The 22,631-nt window shown below is 45.6% G+C and overlaps 1 protein-coding gene across 3 annotated transcripts in view; it reads right to left on the minus strand.

Annotated features, from left to right (window-relative positions):
• The window catches only part of LOC126240466 (loricrin-like), a 185,750-nt gene that overhangs the window by 22,734 nt on the left and 140,385 nt on the right, over window positions 1-22,631 (minus strand). The gene's annotated exons all lie outside the window — the stretch shown is intronic.

Below are 22,631 nucleotides of genomic sequence, written 5' to 3' on the forward strand. Positions count from 1 at the left end.
CAAGAACGTATGTCGGTAGACCTTCGTGTGGGTTCAAATTTCTCATAAATCTTATATAGTGCTCATTCTGTGACACGTATGTACGAGTAGTAATACGCTACCTGCGTCTTTTTCGGACATCTGCTCTTAGAGTTTCAACAGTATATCACTCCGTGATCCATTATGCCTCTTTTATAGTGTATGGCGCTGGAGTCTGCTGAATATTTCCGTAATCGGAATGAGATTTTCACTCTGCAGCGGAGTGTGCGCTGATATGAAACTTCCTGGCAGATTAAAACTGTGTGCCGGACCGAGACTAGAACTCGGGACCTTTGCCTCTCGCGGGCAAGTGCTGTACCATTATTTCCGTAATGCTGTCATGCATACTAAGCGATTCTGTGAAGAAATGTGCTGCTTTTCTTTGGATCATTTCTTGGTTGTCTATTAATACTATGTGGCGAAGTACTGAAGAATTTTTGCATTTTGTAAGACAAAATCCCTAAGATTGAGTCAATAAATACCAGCCTGGCCTCTGTTTCTACTACATCTTTACGTGGTTCTTCCATTTTAGATCGCTCCAGACAAATACTCTTAAATATTTTACGTTTTTCACTTTTTTACTGGCTGCAGTATAAATTGCATTCAAGAAGAAACGAGCCGAAATCTGTAAAATGAAAACCTCTAAACGCCAAGTTCCCAAACTCGCTGCTAGAGGGACTTGGGCGCACACCCATGTGACGTCAAAATGGCTCTAAGCACTATGGGACTTAACACCTGAGATCATCAGTTCCCTAGAACTTAGAACTACATACCTAACTAATCTAAGGACATCACACACATCCATGCCCGAGTCAGGATTCGAACCTGCGACCGTAGCAGCAGCACGGTTCCAGACTGAAGCGCCTAGAACCTCCGGCCACAGTGGCCGGCATATGACGTCAGAGTGAGCACATGCTCGCGTCAATCGTCCTACCGCCCATTCCACTCACTAGTGGCAGAAACAAAAATGGAGGCTTCAAAAGAACAGCAAAGGGGTGTAGTGCTTTTACTGGCAGCAGAACAGAGCGGGAATGGAAATTCATCGAAGAATGATATAACTGTACGTAGAGCACAATATGTCCGCTGCAAGGGTCAAGGCGTGGCACAGGCGATTCTGGAAAGGACGGAAAATTCCACGTCGTATTACCGATACCATTGTCCAGTAGGTGGATACCCGCATTACAGTACTCAAGACCGGAGTGTTACGGTGGCAGCCATTACCCTAGAGGTTGGATTGAGCGTCGGAATTGCAAACGACATGAGATTCTCTCGGTACACTTGTGACATTTTTTGGATGAATTTCCATCCCTCGTACTCCTTGTACTGTAAGGAAACGAACTACACCCCTCCGCTCTTCTTTAAGCTGCATTTCTCTGCTTCCAGCACGACTGGGTGTAATGGACGCTCGCCACGTGCAGGAGCTCTCCCTGTCGTCAAGTGGGTGTCCGCCCAGACACCTCTAACTGCGACTTTGGAGCCTGAGTGCTCTTTTAGGGACCACACCGTTCTTCTGTCGGCAATGACATTACGATCTCTTCGGCGGTTTTCATTTGACACACTCCGATTTGCCTCACGTTCAAATGGATGAATATTGGCTTCGGGCCAAGGGTGGAAGCATTTGCGAAACAGTTCAACGTACAAGCTGTTTGCGTGCCGCAGTGGTTAAAGTATACGGTGCTCGAGAAAATGGCGCCATCGAAAATCAGCCCCGCGGGAACTGTGGTGCACCACAAGGCACAGTTGACAGGAGTGAATGACGGCTCCGGAGATGTGTACGGGCGATAGACGAGCAACTGCTGAGGAACTGTTCGCTCAGATGAACTAAGGGGCTATCAGTAGTGTCTCCACAACGACCGTTCAGCCAACGTTGCTGTGTATGGGCCTCCGCAATAGGCGCCTGGTTCACGAACCCTTGCTGCACGCTGTTGATCGGCGATGGAGGCTGCAATTTACACGCTAATACCGCAACTCGACGTCCACCAAGTGGCAACATGTGGTCTTTTCAGAAGCTAGAAGGCCGTTGACATGTAGGGTGTGAAACACCTGAAAACAACGCATCCTTCAACAATCGCCAAAAGTGTCCAGGACAGAGAACGGAGCGTTGTGGTCTCACGAACGTTTTCGTGCCATTCCCTGAGCGCTGTTGTGATTATGTTTGGTTTGTGAGGCGTTCAACTGCGCGGCCATCAGCACCCGTACAAAGACCCAATTTTTACACAATCCATTTTTTTCACAATCGTGTCTAGTCAGTGTCACAAACGACGATGATGATGAAGGAATGATGAGGACAACACATACACCCACCCCCCCGGGCAGAGAAAATCCTCGAACCCGGCCGGGAATGGAACCTGGGACCCCGTGTTCCAGAGGCAGCAACACTAGCCGCCAGACCACGAGCTGCGGACTCCTGGTTGCTGTCGTCATTCTGGCAGGCACAGTGGAGCAACACAGACAAGCATCTATCCTTGGGAACCATGTCCACCCCTATATGTAGTTTGTTTTTCCTCGACATGATGGCATCTTCCAGCAGGACAAAGCAATATGTCACACACCTCGCAGTGTACGCGCGTCGTTCGAAGGGCACCAGGATGAGTTTACCGTACTACCTTGGCCACGAAACTCCCTGGATATGAACCCAATCAAGTATCTGTAGGACCACCTCGTTCGGGCTGTTCGTGCCATGGGTCCTGCTGGAAACAACAAACCTAATGCGGCTGAGCACAGCACATGAATCCGTGTTGGTACTTTCCAGAATCTCAGTGACTCTCATCCTGCACGTCTTACAGTGGTCCTCGCCTCAAAAGGTGGTTATTCAGAATTCTGACCAGTGGTTACATTAATTTGAGCGCGTAGTGCATAACAGAACACTAATGAGTTACTAGCCACCCTCCACACGCAGCACATCCGTATCTCACCACTGACTTCCAGTATCAGCCGCACGCAGTTGACGTCAGCAAGTGTATGGGCCTGAAGATGACGTTGTTACAACGTTGCCAAAATAAAATCGGTACCTTAAATACACCTGGAGGAATTTCTTCATTTTTAATATAAATTTATACCAGCTGACGTCCCACTGTCTACCATTTCAACTATGGATGTACGCAGAGTAATGCGTCTTTCCGTCAGCGTTTGCACCACACGATACATTTATTCACGTCCCGGATGAACTAGCAATTTAACCACGAAGCGTCAATGCTCTTCAGGAAGCATGGCCGTTCAGTTTCCGGACGTTTAACTTTCTTATATATTCGTACAACAGCAACATCCGCGAACACCCTCAAGGAGCGTTCAACAATATCCACCTGTTCATTATCATATAAACTGCATGGAAAAAAAAGTAAAGCAATCAGAAGGGGACGAGGAAAAGAAACGAAACTTCATTGCTTGAGAAGATACGTGACGTTATTTGAGTGATGACTAAATCATTGTGGTAAGTTGCATCCACTATAGCAAAGATGCATGCACTGATTCGGTTGGGAAGGATGTTACAAAGCAGTTGCATCCTGTCCTGAGGCTAGCTAGCCCAAGACTGTTGTAACTGGTCCATGATATCCTGGATGCTGTCATTTGGAGGCAGTTGACGTTCTAGCTGGTCATAGAAATGTTCTTTCTGGGATCCTGTAGGCCGCGGCAGTACCTCACGTCACACAGACAACTCATAGAGACACGTGACATATGTAGGCGATCACTGTACTGTTTACAAATCGCATCACAATACTGTTGCATGAGCGGCAACAGATGAGAAGGCAGGGTGTCTGTGAGTTGATGTAACCATGATTAGCCATGACCTGACGTCATAACCGACGGCTCCCCACACCATGGTGCCAGGTCCGCAGCCCGTGGTCTTGCGGTAGGATTCTCGCTTCCCGCGCTCGGGGTCCCGGGTTCGATTCCCGGCGGGGTTTGGGATTTTCTCTGCCTCGTGATGACTGGGTGTTGTGTGTCTTTCATCATCATTGACTCGCAAGTCGCCGAAGTGGCGTCAACTAAAAAGGACTTGCAATACGGCGGCCGAACTTCCCCGCATGGGGCCTCCCGGCCTACAATGCCATACTATCATTTCATTACCATGGTGCCAGGAGTAAAACTGCTGCGCCTTTCCAGCACATTGGAGGCATGGACCCTCTCCCTGGGTCGCTACTCTGCTAGCCTCTATACTGTTCATTCGGCCTAGTGCAGAACTCCGACTAATCGCTGATCGAAATGTGACGCCACTCATCAGCAGTCCACGCTGCCAAACGCAGCCGTTTGTGTAGTGGTGTTGACAGCAGCCTACACATGGGGCTGATGCTACTCTCCGACCTATGATGTAGGACAACACAGAACATTGCAGGATGACAGGTGAAGATGGGTAGGGATTACGACGTGCTTGGTATGTAGTCGACCGGAACCTTGACGAGGAGTATGTCTGCCCTCACATTTCCATGCAGTCCCCATAAATCTCGATATGGCATAATTCGACCAGTGGGCCAAATGGAGACCCAGAATGACGTCCCTTACAAACTCTGCCAGGTGCTGATAATGCTAACTCATCCGAGTGCAAACCTTCTCCGCGTGTATCAAAGTTTTCAGTCAATATCTGACGCTTTTCACACTACGTACACTACTGGCCATTAAAATTGCTACACCACGAAGATGACGTGATACACACGCGAAATTTAACCGACAGGAAGAAGATGTTGTGATATGCAAATGATTAGCTTTTCAGAGCATTCACACAAGGTTGACGCCGCTGGCGACACCTACAACGTGCTGACATGAGGAAGGTTTCCAACCGATTTCTCATACACAAACAGCAGCTGACCGGCGTTGCCTGGTGAAACATTGTTGTGATGCCTCGTGTAAGGGGGAGAAATGCGTACCATCACGTTTCCGACTTTGATAAAGGTCGGAATGTAGGCTATCGCGATTGCGCTTTATCGTATCGCGTCATTGCTGCTCGCGTTGGTCGAGATCCAATGACTGTTAACAGAATATGGAATCGGTGGGTTCAGGAGGGTATTACGGAACGCCGTGCTGGATCCCAACGGCCTCGCATCACTAGCAGTCGAGATGACAGGCATCTTATCCGCATGGCTGTCACGGATCGTGCAGCCACATCTCTATCCCTGAGTCAACAGATGGGGACGTTTGCAAGACAACAACCATCTGCACGAACAGTTCGACGACGTTTGCAGCAGCATGGACTATCAGCTCGGAGACCATGGCTGCGGTTATCCTTGACGCTGCATGACAGACAGGAGCGCCTGCGATGGTGTACTCAACGACGAACCTGGGTGCACGAATGGCAAAACGTCATTTTTTCGGATGAATCCAGGTTCTGTTTACAGCATCATGACGGTCGCATCCGTGTTTGGCGACATCGTGGCGAACGCACATTGCAGTGTGTATGCGTCATCGCCATACTGGCGTATCACCCGGTGTGACGGTATGGGGTACCATTCGTTACACGTTTCGGTCACCTCTTGTTCACATTGACGACACTTTGAACAGTGAACGTTACATTTCAGACGTGTTACGACCCGTGGCTCTAACCTTCATTCGATCCCTGCTAAACCATACATTTCAGCAGGATAATGCACGACCGCATGTTGTAGGTCCTGTACGGGCCTTTCTGGATGCACAAAATGTTCGACTGCTGCCCTGGCCAGCACACTCTCCATATCTCTCACCAGTCGGAAACGTCTGGTCAACGGTGGCCAAGCAACTGGCTCGTCACAATACGACAGTCACTACTCTTGATGAACTGTGGTATCGTGTTGAAGCTGCATGGCCAGCTGTACCTGTACGCGCCATCCAAGCTCTGTTTGACTCAATGCCCAGGCGTATCGAGGGCGTTATTACGGCCAGAGGTGGTTGTTCTGGGTACTGATTTCTCAGGATCTATGCACCCAAATTGCGTGAAAATGTAATCACATGTCACTTCTAGTATAATATACACTCCTGGAAATGGAAAAAAGAACACATTCACACCGGTGTGTCAGACCCACCATACTTGCTCCGGACACTGCGAGAGGGCTGTACAAGCAATGATCACACGCACGGCACAGCGGACACACCAGGAACCGCGGTGTTGGCCGTCGCATGGCGCTAGCTGCGCAGCATTTGTGCACCGCCGCCGTCAGTGTCAGCCAGTTTGCCGTGGCATACGGAGCTCCATCGCAGTCTTTAACACTGGTAGCATGCCGCGACAGCGTGGACGTGACCCGTATGTGCAGTTGACGGACTTTGAGTGAGGGCGTATAGTGGGCATGCGGGAGGCCGGGTGGACGTACCGCCGAATTGCTCAACACGTGGGGCGTGAGGTCTCCACAGTACATCGATGTTGTCGCCAGTGGTCGGCGGAAGGTGCACGTGCCCGTCGACCTGGGACCGGACCGCAGCGACGCACGGATGCACGCCAAGACCGTAGGATCCTACGCAGTGCCGTAGGGGACCGCACCGCCACTTCCCAGCAAATTAGGGACAGTGTTGCTCCTGGGGTATCGGCGAGGACCATTCGCAACCGTCTCCATGAAGCTGGGCTACGGTCCCGCACACCGTTAGGCCGTCTTCCGCTCACGCCCCAACATCGTGCAGCCCGCCTCCAGTGGTGTCGCGACAGGCGTGAATGGAGGGACGAATGGAGACGTGTCGTCTTCAGCGATGAGAGTCGCTTCTGCCTTGGTGCCAATGATGGTCGTATGCGTGTTTGGCGCCGTGCAGGTGAGCGCCACAATCAGGACTGCATACGACCGAGGCACACAGGGCCAACACCCGGCATCATGGTGTGGGGAGCGATCTCCTACACTGGCCGTACACCACTGGTGATGGTCGAGGGGACACTGAATAGTGCACGGTACATCCAAACCGTCATCGAACCCATCGTTCTACCATTCCTAGACCGGCAAGGGAACTTGCTGTTCCAACAGGACAATGCACGTCCGCATGTATCCCGTGCCACCCAACGTGCTCTAGAAGGTGTAAGTCAACTACCCTGGCCAGCAAGATCTCCGGATCTGTCCCCCATTGAGCATGTTTGGGACTGGATGAAGCGTCGTCTCACGCGGTCTGCACGTCCAGCACGAACGCTGGTCCAACTGAGGCGCCAGGTGGAAATGGCATGGCAAGCCGTTCCACAGGACTACATCCAGCATCTCTACGATCGTCTCCATGGGAGAATAGCAGCCTGCATTGCTGCGAAAGGTGGATATACACTGTACTAGTGCCGACATTGTGCATGCTCTGTTGCCTGTGTCTATGTGCCTGTGGTTCTGTCAGTGTGATCATGTGATGTATCTGACCCCAGGAATGTGTCAATAAAGTTTCCCCTTCCTGGGACAATGAATTCACGGTGTTCTTATTTCAATTTCCAGGAGTGTATTTGCCCAGTTAATACCCGTTTATCATCTGCGTTTCTTCTTGGTGTAGCAATTTTAATGGCCAGTAGTGTATATATCACACCAGACCTGATAACAACTCTAAACACCAGCAACACCACTGAACTTTGGTCTTCTTTCTACTGTCACACAGAACTGCAGTTCTAATCATTTAGATAGTCAAAAAGCGAAGCGGAGTGAGCTGTATAATACAGTAAGGCGATGCACTCGTACATAGAGGAACTAATGTAATACTAATCAGCGGTGAACACTGGACACACACCTCCTGAAAATGAAACATACAGCATTTTACGAAATAATTCCTAGTTAACTTAATAAGTATAAAGGTCAAGATGCTGATAAAAATTACAGGTGCACAAAATTTTGTTTATGTGTTGTGGATGCCAGCAAAATAACTCGATGAAAACGCTGTGAGAAATAAAGCAGTGCAACTGTAAACAAGATGAATTCATATCATTTTCCCACCATCCCTGAAAACAGTTCTTTCCTGCATCCATAGCGTTCTTTAAAGAAAATCACAGATGTGTTGCAGAAAATGAGTATTTTTGAGGGGGTGAGTGCTCAATGAGTATTTTTGAGGGGGGTGAGTGCTATTCCCGAGAAAATATACGCCATGGAGTCATTACGCTCCTTTTTACTACTCTTAATCAGCTTCGTCTTTGCTTTCTTTATCCTCAAGTCATACTCCGTTCATGGTATGCCATCCATTGCTTTCAGAAGATATTATTGTATCTTACATCCGGCCAGAAGGTTTATGTTGTCTGCGAACCTTAGCACTGGCATCTGTACCCTTCTGTCTTATTCCTCTTCCGAAATATCCTTTCACATGCTTTCTCGCTCTGTGACGTACGTTAAACAGTAGCAGCGATAAGCTGTCGTCCTCGCGTTACGCCCTACTTAACAACTTGTCTTTATTATTATTTCTGTGTAATTACTCCAAGTTCGGCTTCGTGAATGTCGTAGACTATTCGACTGTCTCCGTGTTTTATCACCATCCTTTTTGTAAACATTTCATTCCGCTTTACACTGTCGAAGTCTTTCGACAGGTCCAAAAAAGTTCCTTTTCAGTCTCACTTCAGATGGCAGGCGCAGTGCCATGACTGCTTAGCTGGAACCTTTCCCTTCCTGTAATCAAACTGATCTTCCTTCCGTGCGTCTCCTGTGCTTCTGTACATTATTCTCGTCAGCAGGTTACAAGACTAATCGTCCGATAACGTCCACTTTTATCAGTATGTCCCTCGTTTGGTAATGTGATCATAGTGCTTTTCTGTAAGTCTGATGATAAGTTGAGCATTTATAGATTTTTTTGAGACTAAATCAAAACAATATCCACTTCCTATACCTCTCAGAAATCATAGTGGTTCTGGAAGTACAGAGTGACCTAACAGTCTGATGATAAGTTGAGCATTTATAGATTTTTTGAGACTAAATCAAACCCATATCTACTTCCTATACTTCTCAGAAATCATAGTGGTTCTGGAAGTACAGAGTGACCTAACAGTCCGTTAACATTTGAAAATGCGCTACAAATTGACTCTTATGCCTGAAATGATGTGGAACTGTATTACAATCAAAAACGATTACAAAACACTGGCCAAAAGAGAGCGCTGGACAGCGGGATGCTGCTTTTCAAACTGTCGGCTTGACGGGATATGTTACAGTATCGGAACATCCCTGGCCTCGCTGATAAATGCCTACATCTGCATTTACATCTACATGGATACTCTGCAAAACACACAAAAGTGCGTGGCAGAGGGATTATAGAACCTCCTTCACAATAATTCTCTATTATTACAATCTCGAACACAGCTCGGAAGAAACGAACACCTAAGTCTTTGCGTGCGAACTCTGATTTCCCTTATTTTATTATGATGATCGTTTCTCGCAATGTAGGCCGGCGTCAACAAAATATTTTCATATTCGGAGGAGAAAGTTGGTGATGCAAATTTCGTGCGAAGATTCCGCCGCAACGAAAAACGCATCTGTTTAAATGACGCTCACCTCTAATCCTGCGTCATCTCAGTGACGCTGTCTCCCCTATTTCGCGACAGCATAAATCTGCTGCTCTTCGCTGAACTCGATTTACTCCGTTAGTCCTATCTGGTAAGGATTCCAAACCGCGCAGCAGTACTCCAGAAGAGGACGGGCAAGCGTAGTGTCTCTTTAGTAGATCTGTTACATTTAGTAGATCTGTTACATTTTGTAAGTGTTCTGCCAATGAAACGCATTCTTTGGTTTGCCTTCCCCAAAACATTTTCTATGTATTCTTTCCAATTTAAGTTGTTCTTATTTGGAATTCCCAGGTTTTTAGTTGAATTTACGGCCTGCATATTTGACTGATTTATCGTGTAACCGAAGTTTAACGGATTCCTTTCAACACTCATGTGGATAACCTCACACTTTCCATTATTTACGATCCATTGCCAAGTTTCCGACCATGTAGATATCTATTATAAATCGTTTTTCAATCTGTTTTGATCTTCTGATGACTACTAGACGATAAACGACAGCATCAACTGCAAACAACTTATGACGGCTGCTCAGATTGTTTCATAAATCGTTAATACAGATAAGGAACAGCAGAGGACCTATGAAACTACCTCGAGGAACGCCAGAAATAACTTCTGTTTCACTCGATGACTTTCCTTCACTTACTACGAACTGTGACCTCTCTTACAGGAAATCACGAATCTAGTCCCGTAACTCAGACGATATTCCTATAGCATGCAATTTCAGAACAATTCGTTTGTGTAGTACAGTGTTAAGAGCCTTCTGGAAATTTAGACATACAGAACCAATTTGAAATCCCTTCTCAATAGCACTGAACGCTTCGTGTAAGTAAAGAGGTAGTTGTGTTTCACAAGTACTAGACCGTTCTCTTCGAGGTATTTCATAATGTACGAACACATTATATGTTCCAAATCCTGCTGCATATTGAAGTTAATGATATGGGCCTGTAATTTAGTGAAATACTCCTACCGCTGGAACTGCGAACGGCTGAAAGCAAGGAGAAACTGCGGCTGTAATTTTTCCCGAGGACATGCAGCTTTACTGTATGGATAAATCATGATGTGCGTCCTCTTGGGTAAAATATTCCGGAGGTAAAATAGTCTCCCATTCGGATCTCCGGGCGGGGACTATTCAGCAGGACGTCGTTATCAGGAGAAAGAAAACTGGCGTTCTACGGATCGGAGCGTAGAATGTCAGATCCCTTAATCGGCCAGGCACGTTAGAAAATTTAAAAAGGGAAATGGATAAGTTAAAGTTAGATATACTGGGAATCAGTGAAGTTCGGTGGCAGGAGGAACAAGACTTTTTGGTCAGGTGAATACGGGGTTATAAATACAAAATCAAATAGGGGTAATGCAGGAGTAGGTTTAATAATGAATAAAACAATAGGAATGCGGGTAAGCTACTACAAACAGCATAGTGAACGCACTATTCTGGCCAAGATAGACACGAAGCCCACGCCTACTACAGTAGTACAAGTTTATATGCCAACTAGCTCTGCAGATGACGAAGAAATTGAAGAAATGTATGACGAAATAAAAGAAATTATTCAGATAGTGAAGGGAGACGAGAATTTAATAGTCATGGGTGACTGGAATTCGATAGTAGGAAAAGGAAGAGAAGGAAACGTACTAGGTGAATATGGACTGGGGGTAAGAAATGAAAGAGGAAGCCACCTGGAGGAATTTTGAACAGAGGACAACTTAATCATAGCTAACACTTGGTTCAAGAATCATAAAAGAAGGTTGTATACATGGAAGAAGCCTGGAGATACTGACAGGTTTCAGATAGATTATATAATGGTAAGACAGAGATTTAGGAACCAGGTTTTAAATTGTAAGATATTTCCAGGGGCAGATGTGGACTCTGACCACAATCTATTGGTTGTGAACTGTAGATTAAAACTGAAGAAACTGCAAAAGGGTGGGAATTTAAGGAGATGGGACCTGGATAAACTGACTAAACCAGAGGTTGTAGAGAGTTTTCGGGAGAGCGTAAGGGAACAATTGGCAGGAATGGGGGAAAAAAATATAGTAGAAGAAGAATGGGTAGTGATTCTTGAGTTTCTCCCGGCGTATTTGATAGTCAAAATATCCACGGGTGTACTGCCGGTCTACAGTGTCCAACGGGCACAATATTTCGGCGATCATACATGTCGCCATCATCAGGTGAACTGACGGACTGAGCTCCTGTGAACGTGCCGGCACGGAGATCCGTACACTATGGCTGCTCAGGTGGAACTGGGTTCGGTCGCGGCGGCGGCGGATTTAAATACCCTCCGCCCGCGGCGCGCTCACTCCGCCGTCCGCGCCCCGCGCCACGGTCGCGCGGTGGAACAGATTGCGACGGCGTCTGAGATGACGTCGGTGTATTGGCTCCGTCCGCCGTGGTCGTCACAACTATACATTTGCTCGATTTACTCTTGATTAACCCAATCGCTGGTTCCCAAGCCTTGCTAAGATTATAGCCACAGTCACGATTTATGAGGTCGTCATTGGTGCGAATTTCGATGGCCTCTCTAACAACGCTGTCCCAGTATCTCGACGTCTGTACCAGAATCCTCGTGCGTTCATACTCCATAGCGTGATTTTCCGACAAACAATGTTCAGCGACCGCCGACTTGCTCGGATACATCAGTCGAGTGTGCCTCTGGTGTTCACGGCATCGATCCTCGACGGTACGCATCGTCTGACCAATATACGACTTGCCACATTGACACGGAATCTGGTACACGCCGGCCTTCCTCAAACCGAGGTCATCTTTGGCGCTCCCCACCAGTGCACTGATGTATCCGAGCAAGTCGGCGGTCGCTGAACATTGTTTGTCGGAAAATCACGCTATGGAGTATGAACGCACGAGGATTCTGGTACAGACGTCGAGATACTGGGACAGCGTTGTTAGAGAGGCCATCGAAATTCGCACCAATGATGACCTCATAAATCGTGACTGTGGCTATAATCGTAGCAAGGCTTGGGAACCAGCGATTGGGTTAATCAAGAGTAAATCGAGCAAATGTATAGTTGTGACGACCACGGCGGACGGAGCCATCACACCGACGTCATCTCAGTTGCCGTCGCAATCTGTTCCACCGCGCGACCGTGGCGCGGGGCGCGGTCGGCGGAGTGAGCGCGCCGCGGGCGGAGGGTATTTAAATCCGCCGCCGCCGCGACCGAACCCAGTTCCACCTGAGCAGCCATAGTGTACGGATCTCCGTGCCGGCACGTTCACAGGAGCTCAGTCCGTCAGTTCACCTGATGATGGCGACATGTATGATCGCCGAAATATTGTGCCCGTTGGACACTGTAGACCGGCAGTACACCCGTGGATATTTTGATTAAGAATGGGTAGCTTTGAGGGAAGAAGTAGTGAAGGCAGCAGAGGATAAAGTAGGTAAAAAGACGAGGGCTTCTAGAGATCCTTGGGTAACCGAAGAAATATTGAGCTTAATGGAAGAAAGGAGAAAATATAAAAATGCAGTAAATGAAGCAGCCAAAAAGGAATACAAACGCCTCAGAAATGAGATCGACAGGAAGTGCAAAATGGTTAAGCAGGGATGGCTAGAGGACAAATGTAAGGATGTAGAGGATTATCTCACTACAGGAAAATCAAAGACACCTTTGGAGAAAAGAGAACCACTTGTACGAATATCAAGAACTCAGATGGAAACCCAGTTCTAAGCAAAGAAGGGGAAGCAGAAAGGTCGAAGGAGTATATAGAGGGTCTATACAAGGGCGATGTACTTTAGGGCAATGTTATAGAAATGGAACAGGATGTAGTTTAATACGAAATGGGAGATATGATACTGCGTGAAGAGTTTGGTAAAGCACTGAAACACCTAAGTCGAAACAAGGCCCCAGGAGTAGACAACATTCAATTAGAACTACTGACAGCCTTGCGAGAGCCAGTCCTGACGAAACTCTACCATCTGGTGAGCAAAATGTATGAGACAGGCGAAATACCCTCAGACTTCAAGAAGAATATAATAATTCCAATCCCAAAGAAAGAAGGCGTTGACAGATGTGAAAATTGCCGAACTATTAGTGTAATAAGTCACGGCTGCAAAATACTAACGCGAATTCTTTACAGACGAATGGAAAAACTAGTAGAAGCGGACCTCGGGGAAGATCAGTTTGGATTCCGTAGAAATATGGGAACACGTGAGGCAATACTGACCTTACGACTTATCTTAGAAGAAAGATTAAGGAAAGGCAAATCTACGTTTCTAGCATTTGTAGACTTAGAGAAAGCTTTTGACAATGTTGACTGGAATACTCTCTTTCAAATTCTGAAGGTGGCAGGGGTAAAATACAGGGAGCGAAAGGCTATTTGCAATTTGTACAGAAACCAGATGGCAGTTATAAGAGTCGAGGGACATGAAAGGGAAGCAGTGGTTGGGAAGGGAGTGAGACAAGGTTGTAGCCTCTTCCCGATGTCATTCAATCTGTATATTGAGCAAGCAGTAAAGAAAACAAAAGAAAAATTTGGAGTAGGTATTGAAATCTATGGTGAAGAAACAAAAACTTTAAGTTTCGCCGATGACATTGTAATTCTGTCAGAGACAGCAAAGGACTTGGAAGAGCAGTTGAACGGAATGGATGGTGTCTTGAAGGGAGGATATAAGATGAACATCAACAAAAGCAAAACGAGGATAATGGAATGTAGTCGAGTTAACTCGGGTGATGCTGGGGGAATTAGATTAGGGAATGAGACTCTTAAAGTAGTAAAGGAGTTTTGCTATTTGGGGAGTAAAATAACTGATGATGGTCGGAGAGGATATAAAATGTAGACTGGCAATAGCAAGGAAAACGTTTCTGAAGAAGAGAAATTTGTTAACATCGAGTATAGATTTAAGTGTCAGGAAGTTGTTTCTGAAAGTATTTGTTTGGAGTGTACCCATGTATGGAAGTGAAACATGGACGATTAATAGTTTGGACAAGAAGAGAATAGAAGCTTTCGAATTGTGATGCTACAGAAGAATGCTGAAGATTAGATGGGTAGATCACATAACTAATGAGGAGGTACTGAATAGGATTGGGGAGAAGAGGAGTTTGTGGCACAACTTGACTAGAAGAAGGGATCGGTTGGTAGAACATGTTCTGAGGCATCACGGGATTACCAATTTAGTATTGGAGGGCAATGTGGAGGGTAGAAATCTTAGAGGGAGACCAAGAGATGAATACACTAAGCAGATTCAGAAGAATGTAGGTTGCAGTAGGTACTGGGCGATGAAGAAGCTTGCACAGGATAGAGTAAAATGGAGAGCTGCATCAAACCAGTCTCAGGACTGAAGACCACAACAACAACACCACTCCCACTACGTATCTTGAATATTAGTGTGACTTGCGCAACTTTCCGGTCTTTGGGTACGGATCTTTCGTCGAGCGAGTGGTTGTATATGATTGTTGAGATGGAGCTATTGCATCAACATACATTGAAAGGAAGCTAAGTGGTATATAATCTGGACTGGAAGACCTGCTTTTACTACCTGCTGGAAGGTACGCTTTTTATGCATGATGTCGCTCAAGTCCATATTGCTGCACGCGTGAAAGATCTCTTGTGCACATCGTTTGATGGGGACCGCTTGCTGAACCGGTACTTCGTCATGTTTGGCCGGCCAGGTTCGCAGACGTCAATCCGTGTCATTATTAGCTGTGGCCTTACCTGGAGTCGCAAGCCTACCGCGATCGTGCGACGTCATTAGGTATGCTAAAAGACAAAATTCGACGGCAATTTCTCACGTACCTACAGATATGCTGTTCGCAGCATTGTCCCTCGACTAGAGATATTGTTTATGAACGACGACCGACGTGTTGGATATTTGTTAGAACATCCTTCTTGCTAAAAATCAATTTTTATGCTTATTTTTGCTTTTGTACCATATGAAGCGCCATCCGTTGGTCATTTTGTGTATTTTATATCAGTGTACCCAATGTCATTTCAAGCATGGATGTTAATTTTTACCTCTCTGCCTACATTATTCCGTGAAGTATTGAATTTTCAAATGTTGACGGGTTTCTGTGCCATCCTGTATATTACCACGTCTCCTGATTCATCTCAGCTCAGATCATTCAGCGCTCGGTCGAATTCTGACAACATTACGGGGTAAGCTATTTCTTCCACATCAACTTCCTCCTCATATCACACGTTCGGACAGTTTGTCTCCATCACGTATTCAATGTTCTCTTTCAATCTGTATGCTGTTTCTGATGCTTGTAACAGATGTTAACCATCTGCATCGCGTAAAGAAAACCTCTAATTTTACTTCACCGCAGTCATTCATTGTGTCGATTTTTCAGTAATTATACCTTTCGCAAATGCTTTCATGTTTCTTTCATCCACTCTGATTCACCCTGCAAATTTCATTCCTAAGCAACATGTGCTGTCTATGCTTACTTCATACGTGAGTTGCTTTTACTTTCTTTTTTCATCCACATGTTATAGCATTTTTGTTGTCATCCATGGCTTCTTCAACTCTCCTTTCGCTATCCCTAGCGTGTGATTCCCAGCCTTAATAATTTTCTCTTTTCTCTAACTGTCATTGTCTATGGTATGCTTTCATCCGATGAAAATTGTAGTAATTCTTCAGTTATATCTGTGCAGAATATCAGTCTAGTGTAGCGACTGGCAACGACGTCTTAATGCAGAGAAATCTTAATATGAAGAAATCTAAAGATGTGCACTTATTACATGAAAATACATTGAAACCTTTTCTCCATTCATGAGTCGCATCTAGAATTGTGCGCCAGGCCCGAAACACGCCTTTCGTGGACAAAACTCTTACCAACTGTGTTATCCCAAGAATCAGTCACAGACCACTCTCTCGGTTTTATTTCTGTCAGTCTCACTACTACCCAGGCTCCGCAGAACTTCACTGCGGGTAGAAGAATAATTCCGCAAATATCTGACAGGCTGTAGCTACGCCTTTCTCGTGGGAATGCAGGAGAATTTATGCTAAGTTTGGAAAGTAAGAAAGCCGTATTGCCCGCAGCGTATGACTCGGCCCCACATTTCATTTTGGACCTCTCAGACATTTACGATGGGGAGAGGTTAACCGTAAATGCTTTTCTCTCGTGTCTTACTACTTTGGCAATGTGCCAGTCATTTATTCCTAATTTGGGTGTAACTGCAGTCACGAGTGACACCCATTTGAAGTTTCATCCACCACTAGTACAATTGTGAAGTCTCATCAAGTTATGTTGATTAATCGGGTTTCTGCCGGTTGATCGAGTCTTTCCTGCAGGCTTTTTCAACTGCGTGACTCGCAGTCTTCTTCAGCTGCTGTCTGATACTGCAGCACCTGAAGAAGACTGCAGTTGAAACAGCGTGCGGGAAAGACGCGAACAACCGACAGAAGCCCGATTAATGAACATGACAACGCCCCGCCGGGAAAGCCTGAATAATTCCATCAGGTTGAGGCAAAGCGGTCGTGCTGCATGTAAGGTCGCTAGTAGCTATTCAGTAATGGCTGTGTAGAGAGAACAGCAGTGTCGAGAGAACAGTCCACTTGCTTGAATTAGTGTCTTAATTACTTAGGAACGCTTATCATCAAAATAACAATTACCTTGATGTAACTGTGCATTGTACCTGAAACGGATACTCGTTTTGGAGTACAGTCTAGGGTGATTCGTTGACACACGCAGGTAGGACAGCCGTGTAGACAGTTTTTTCAGATGAATTCATAGACACGTGGTTCACAAACAACAGCTGTAAGCGTATTGTCATATCGCTGGCTTAGTTGTGGAGTATCTTTGCGGGCAGCCGCGTCTGCAGAGTCGAGCGCGGGACGCGGAACTGTTATGTTGTGTTGTGGGTAACTCTGCATGTGAGAGGCATTGTTAGCATGGTGCTACAAGTGTTATTACAGTAAAGTGATAAAATATGCAAGTGATTCAGAGGAAAGTGCGTCAAGAAGTAATTTAAAATAGACCAGTGCTTCTGTAACGTATTTGTGTACCCTCTCGTTGCGTGTCGTACCGTACTGTATCAATCATCCGCGCCGTGTTCGGTCTCCAAGAATGGTTCAAATGGCTCTGAGCACTATGGGACTTAACTTCTGCGGTCATCAGTCCCCTAGAACTTAGAACTAGTTAAACCTAAGTAACCTAAGGACATCACACACATCCGTGCCCGACGCCAGATTGTAGCGCCTAGAACCGCTCGGCCACTCCGGCCGGCCTCTCCAAGAATGAACTGATGTGAATCAGTAATACTATTTACCATAAAAGAGAGCAAGCACGTGGCACTGTCTTGTAGCGAGCGTGAAAACGTGCGTTCGGTCATCGTGATTCCTCATTATCAACAATCAGCCGCGCCGCGGCGGTTACGCGCACGCTCGTACAAGTGAGAATTGAAAAATTAACTTTACGAACAGTGTTATATCATTACTAGTGTCAAGGAGGACTGGTACCAAAAGAAATCTGTGTATGCGTGTCGAGCGTAAGAACTTTCGTTCGATTATTGGGTTTTCGCATCATCAACAATCATCCGCACCGTCCTCGTTACGCGTATGCTCGTCCAAGTGATATTGTGGACAGATAATCATCAAGATTGTTAATTGCGATAAACATTTACGACTCAGAGTGTAAACAGTGCAACCTGTGATATCTTATCGTCTCGGAATATAGTTGTTCATACCAGACGTAGGACAGTGTAGTGTTTTAACGTTGAGTGGCTCCCTAAACCCGCTTGCATTTTTCGATAGATAATTTCAGTCAAGCCAACAGCAGTGTGGAGCAGAACAGTACGACCGCCGCGGGATTATCAGGTACGTGGTGTGAACACGGCGCACGGTCTAGAAAAGCAGAAGCGACTTCCACTTTAAGGTACCCCACCCAATTCTACCCCCGGGCGTGTTACACAGTGCGTGGATGTTTGAGAAGGTTTATGACATCCACAGAGCTGCAGATTACCAGTGAATCCTAATTAACTCGCATTTCCTCGATGTAACTGGGAGGAACTGGACCATGCGTTGATTTATATTTAAGAGCTGTCAATGCATATCTAGTTGTTATCCCAGTATTGTTATAAGTACTGCATAGAATTTATTATTGGGGTAGAGGAATCCGTGATGAATTCATTAAGATTTCAGAAATGCCGAGACACGCAAAAGGCGGAGAAACTGGCTATGGTGTGGGGGTGCGACTCTACATCAAACCTGCGCAAGTCATCTGGCGGTAAATGGCAGAGAATACTTGTGGAACCACCACCAGTATTCCTTTCCCGAATGGCGCGCGATAAGAATGATTATTCGTAAGCCCCTGTCTTACCTCTAATTTCTCAACTTCTCACGTTCTGGTCGTTTAGCGAGACGTTTGTGGGAGAAAGTAATACGTTGTCCGACTCTTCCCGGAAAGTACCCTCTCGAAATTTCAATAGTAAGCATCTCCGTGATGTACGACGCCTCTTTTGTAGCGTCTGCCACTGCAGTTTGTTAAGCGTCTCCCACCGACTAAACGATTCCGTGACGAAACACGGCGATCTTCTCTATCTCTTCTATCAGTCCAAATAGGCAAGGGTCCAAGATTTACGAATGATACTAAAGAGTCGGACGAAAAAGCGCCTAGTAAGCCACATTTTAGTGGATGAATTAGTTTTCCTTAAGATTTTTCCTATGAATCTCAATGTCGCTTTCGTTTTCCCTACTATTTCTTCATGCCGTCATTCGTCTTAAGGGCGATCCGGATAGATACTCCTAGATATTTTACGGTAGATACCGTTTCCAGCAATTTGTCACCAACAGAGTAGCTTTACAGCAGTGTATTATTTTCCTATGGCTGGCCGCGGTGGCCGTGCGGTTCTGGCGCTGCAGTCCGGAACCGCGGGACTGCTACGGTCGCAGGTTCGAATCCTGCCTCGGGCATGGGTGTTTGTGATGTCCTTAGGTTAGTTAGGTTTAAGTAGTTCTAAGTTCTAGGGGACTTATGACCTAAGATGTTGAGTCCCATAGTGCTCAGAGCCATTTGAACCATTTTCCTATGTGTATGCAATAAGTAACATTTACATGGTGACAATTACTGAACTACGTGAAATAAAAGCGCCATAACTTCTGAACGGTTTGCTTTAGGACGTTGAAACTGCATGGTTGGCCGCGGGGTATGATGGGAATTAGTATGCGCAATGTTGTTTGGTCCTGCTATGAAGCCCACTTTCATGTGGAAGACTTCGTCAATAAGCAAAACCGGCGCGTTTTGGGGGGATGAGAATCCGCATTCCGCGATCGAGAAGTCTCTTCACCCTCACGAAGTGCTGTGCAACGTTCAGTCACGGAATAATCGGTGCGATATTTCTTGATGGCAATAAGACTACCGAATGGTACGTGAAGGTTTCGGAAGATGATTTCATCCCCATTATCCAAAGTGACCCTGATTTCGACAAGATGTGGTTCATGCAAGACGGAGCTCGACCCCATCGAATCAGGAGAGTGAAGTCCTGGAGGAGTATTTTGGAAACCGCATTCTGGCTCTGGGGTACCCAGAGGCCACTGGCATGGGTCTCGATAGGCCGCCGTATTCTCCAGATCTGAACAAGTGCGACTCCTTTTTGTGGGGCTATATTAAAGACAAGACGTAGAGCAATAACCACAAAACCATTGCTGAGCTGAAAATAAGCCATTCAGGAGGTCATCGACAGCATCGATGTTCCGACACTTCAGCGGCTCATGCAGAATTTCGCTATTCGTTTGCACCACATCATCGCCAATGATGGCAGCCCTATCGAACAAATCTTAACCTAAATCCGAATATCTGATGTTTGCACGTTGAATAAAGTGTGTTCGCACCGTAGTTGTAACCTATTAACTTTTTTTCATGTCGTTCAATACTTGTCACCCTGTATTTATCTTCAGGGTCAACAGCCAGTCGCTGCACCATTCATCATTTGCTTCTGTAAATTGTTACCTTTTTGGCATTGCTAATTTCTTATAAATAACAGCATCATCTGTGAACAGTCTTAATGAGCTTCCGACGCATCTTTCTGCTTGATTGTCTATACACATTGTAAACCGTAGCGGTCCTATCACACTTCCTTGGGATACCCCCCAAATTAGGCTTACATCCGTCGAATTTATTCCGTTAACAGCGAGCTGATAAGTACTACCTGCAAAAAAATCTTAAATCCAGTCTTAAATCTGGTCAGATATTCGATAAGCTCGTATTTTTTTTTCACTAATCGGTAGTGTGGGACAGGTTCAAATGCCTTCCTGAAGTCAAGATACACGGCATGAACCTCAGCACCGATTTCTTCAGCGCAGTGTACCTCGTGGAGGAAAAGAGCGACCTAAACGACATCATCTTTACGCCAGTGACTGTTATACGTTTTTATTACACTATTACAATTTCGGCCCTAGGCCATTATCGGGTGATATTATGGCCTTAAGCCATGTCAACGTAATGTAAGCTGACATGGCTTAAAGCCATAATATCACCTGATAATGGCCTAAGGCCGAAATTGCAATAGTGTAATAAAAACTTATAACAGTCACTGGCGTAAAGATGATGTCCTTCAAAAAATTCTTTATGACTGTGAATCCCAGCTACAACAAGTTTATTTAGAGCGACCTGAGTTTCGCAACATCGCTGTTTGCTGAATCCCTGCTGATTTGATGGGATTCTCATTCACCAAACACATCATAATTCTTGCGAACGAAACATGTTTCATAATTCTACAACAGATTGACGTCAACGGTTTAGGCCTACAAATTATGTGCACCTGTCCTATGACTCTTCTTGAAACCGGGAGTGACCTGTGTTCTTTTTCCAGTCGCTAATTACCCTTCGTTGCTCCAGCGATCTGCAATAAACCGCTTCTAAACGGATTCTTTCGCACAATCGCTGTTGAATCCTGCAGGTATCTCGTCTGGTCCCAATGACTTTCCATTACTAAGCGACTGTAGTTGTCTTTCTATTCCGCGATCAACTACCTCAGTACCTGCCATTTCGAAGTTCGTACAATCGTTGAAATGAGGGACCGTGTTACGATCATCCGCGGTGAAACATTTTCGAAAGACCGTTTCGGTGCCATTATGCTCCTTCCGTGACGCTGGGTCTCTTGGCTGTCACGCATTGTTTCACTGTTCTGACTGTGCTCATAGCACGTGCGTGAGAAAGCTATGTGATAGTCTTCAGAACCGTCCAGCTAAAGGGTTATCACTCGGTAAATAATCTGTTCTCAATAGTTTGAACGTATTGTCGAGAAATAATGTCAATGATTGTTATAAACTAATTTGGAACAACATAAAACGCGGTTTATGTTATTTGATAACCGGCTTCTGTTATGAAACCACTTCAGAGAAATTTAAAGATACCGACTGGTCTGAAGATATTTGCATAGCCGAAATCTGTTGCCCAATTATATAACTAGCGATTTGGAGGGTTTTAAAATCATTTTTACAACTTGTTCTGTTTAAGCCGTCGTACTACACTGGGCCAAAACAGCCTAAAATTCTGGTAAACAAACGAGAGGCAATGTGTGTAGAACAAACTTTCTACAATGTGACGAGTGTGTAGGATATTACTATACGTCAGGGGTAGACTAAAGTCGAATCTTTTAGCTCAAGTCTGAACAAGAATCATCTCATCTGTGAATATGGCCTCAACACGATTCAGTATTTGCATAAAATTGGAAACTGCACTCAGAAATGTGTCAGCGTGGACTGGTTGCGACTACCGAGCAGGAGGTATTAGTTTTCCAATTATGGAAGACGTTGGGGGGCATGTTCCTTCTGAATTTTTATATAACATTCTAAGATTTGTATAATGTTCTAACATTCTTAGTTGACAACTGGATACAGAGTTTCGAAAACTTCCTCTTACAGACGAAATAAATAGTAAAGTGATCGTGCATACTACATGTGGGGAAATCACAACTAACAGGTCAACCCATAGACACGTGTGCCATGAACAACAGTTCGTGGATGTTGGGGGAGACCTCACATGAGCAGTGAGTGCTAGTTAACTAGCTTTGCCTCTTCATATCTGGGAGTAATTGAACTATTTTTTAATTTATATCTGAGTGTAGGCAGTACATATTTTTTGTTAGTATAGTTTGAACGTGTCCAAAACAAAAATAAAACTGTTTCCAGGGCTCTCGGGCGTCTAGAGCCCTGGAAACAACACATACGCAGGGAAAGCCTCCGATCACATAAAAATAAAACTGAAGTTCTCAGACGGACTTTAGTTTCCATTCTGCAGCTGATGGTGGGTATTTATAAATTTCAGTTTATTTTGT

The sequence above is a fragment of the Schistocerca nitens genome, chromosome 1 (assembly GCF_023898315.1).
Source record: "Schistocerca nitens isolate TAMUIC-IGC-003100 chromosome 1, iqSchNite1.1, whole genome shotgun sequence".
Classification (NCBI taxonomy): domain Eukaryota; kingdom Metazoa; phylum Arthropoda; class Insecta; order Orthoptera; family Acrididae; genus Schistocerca; species Schistocerca nitens.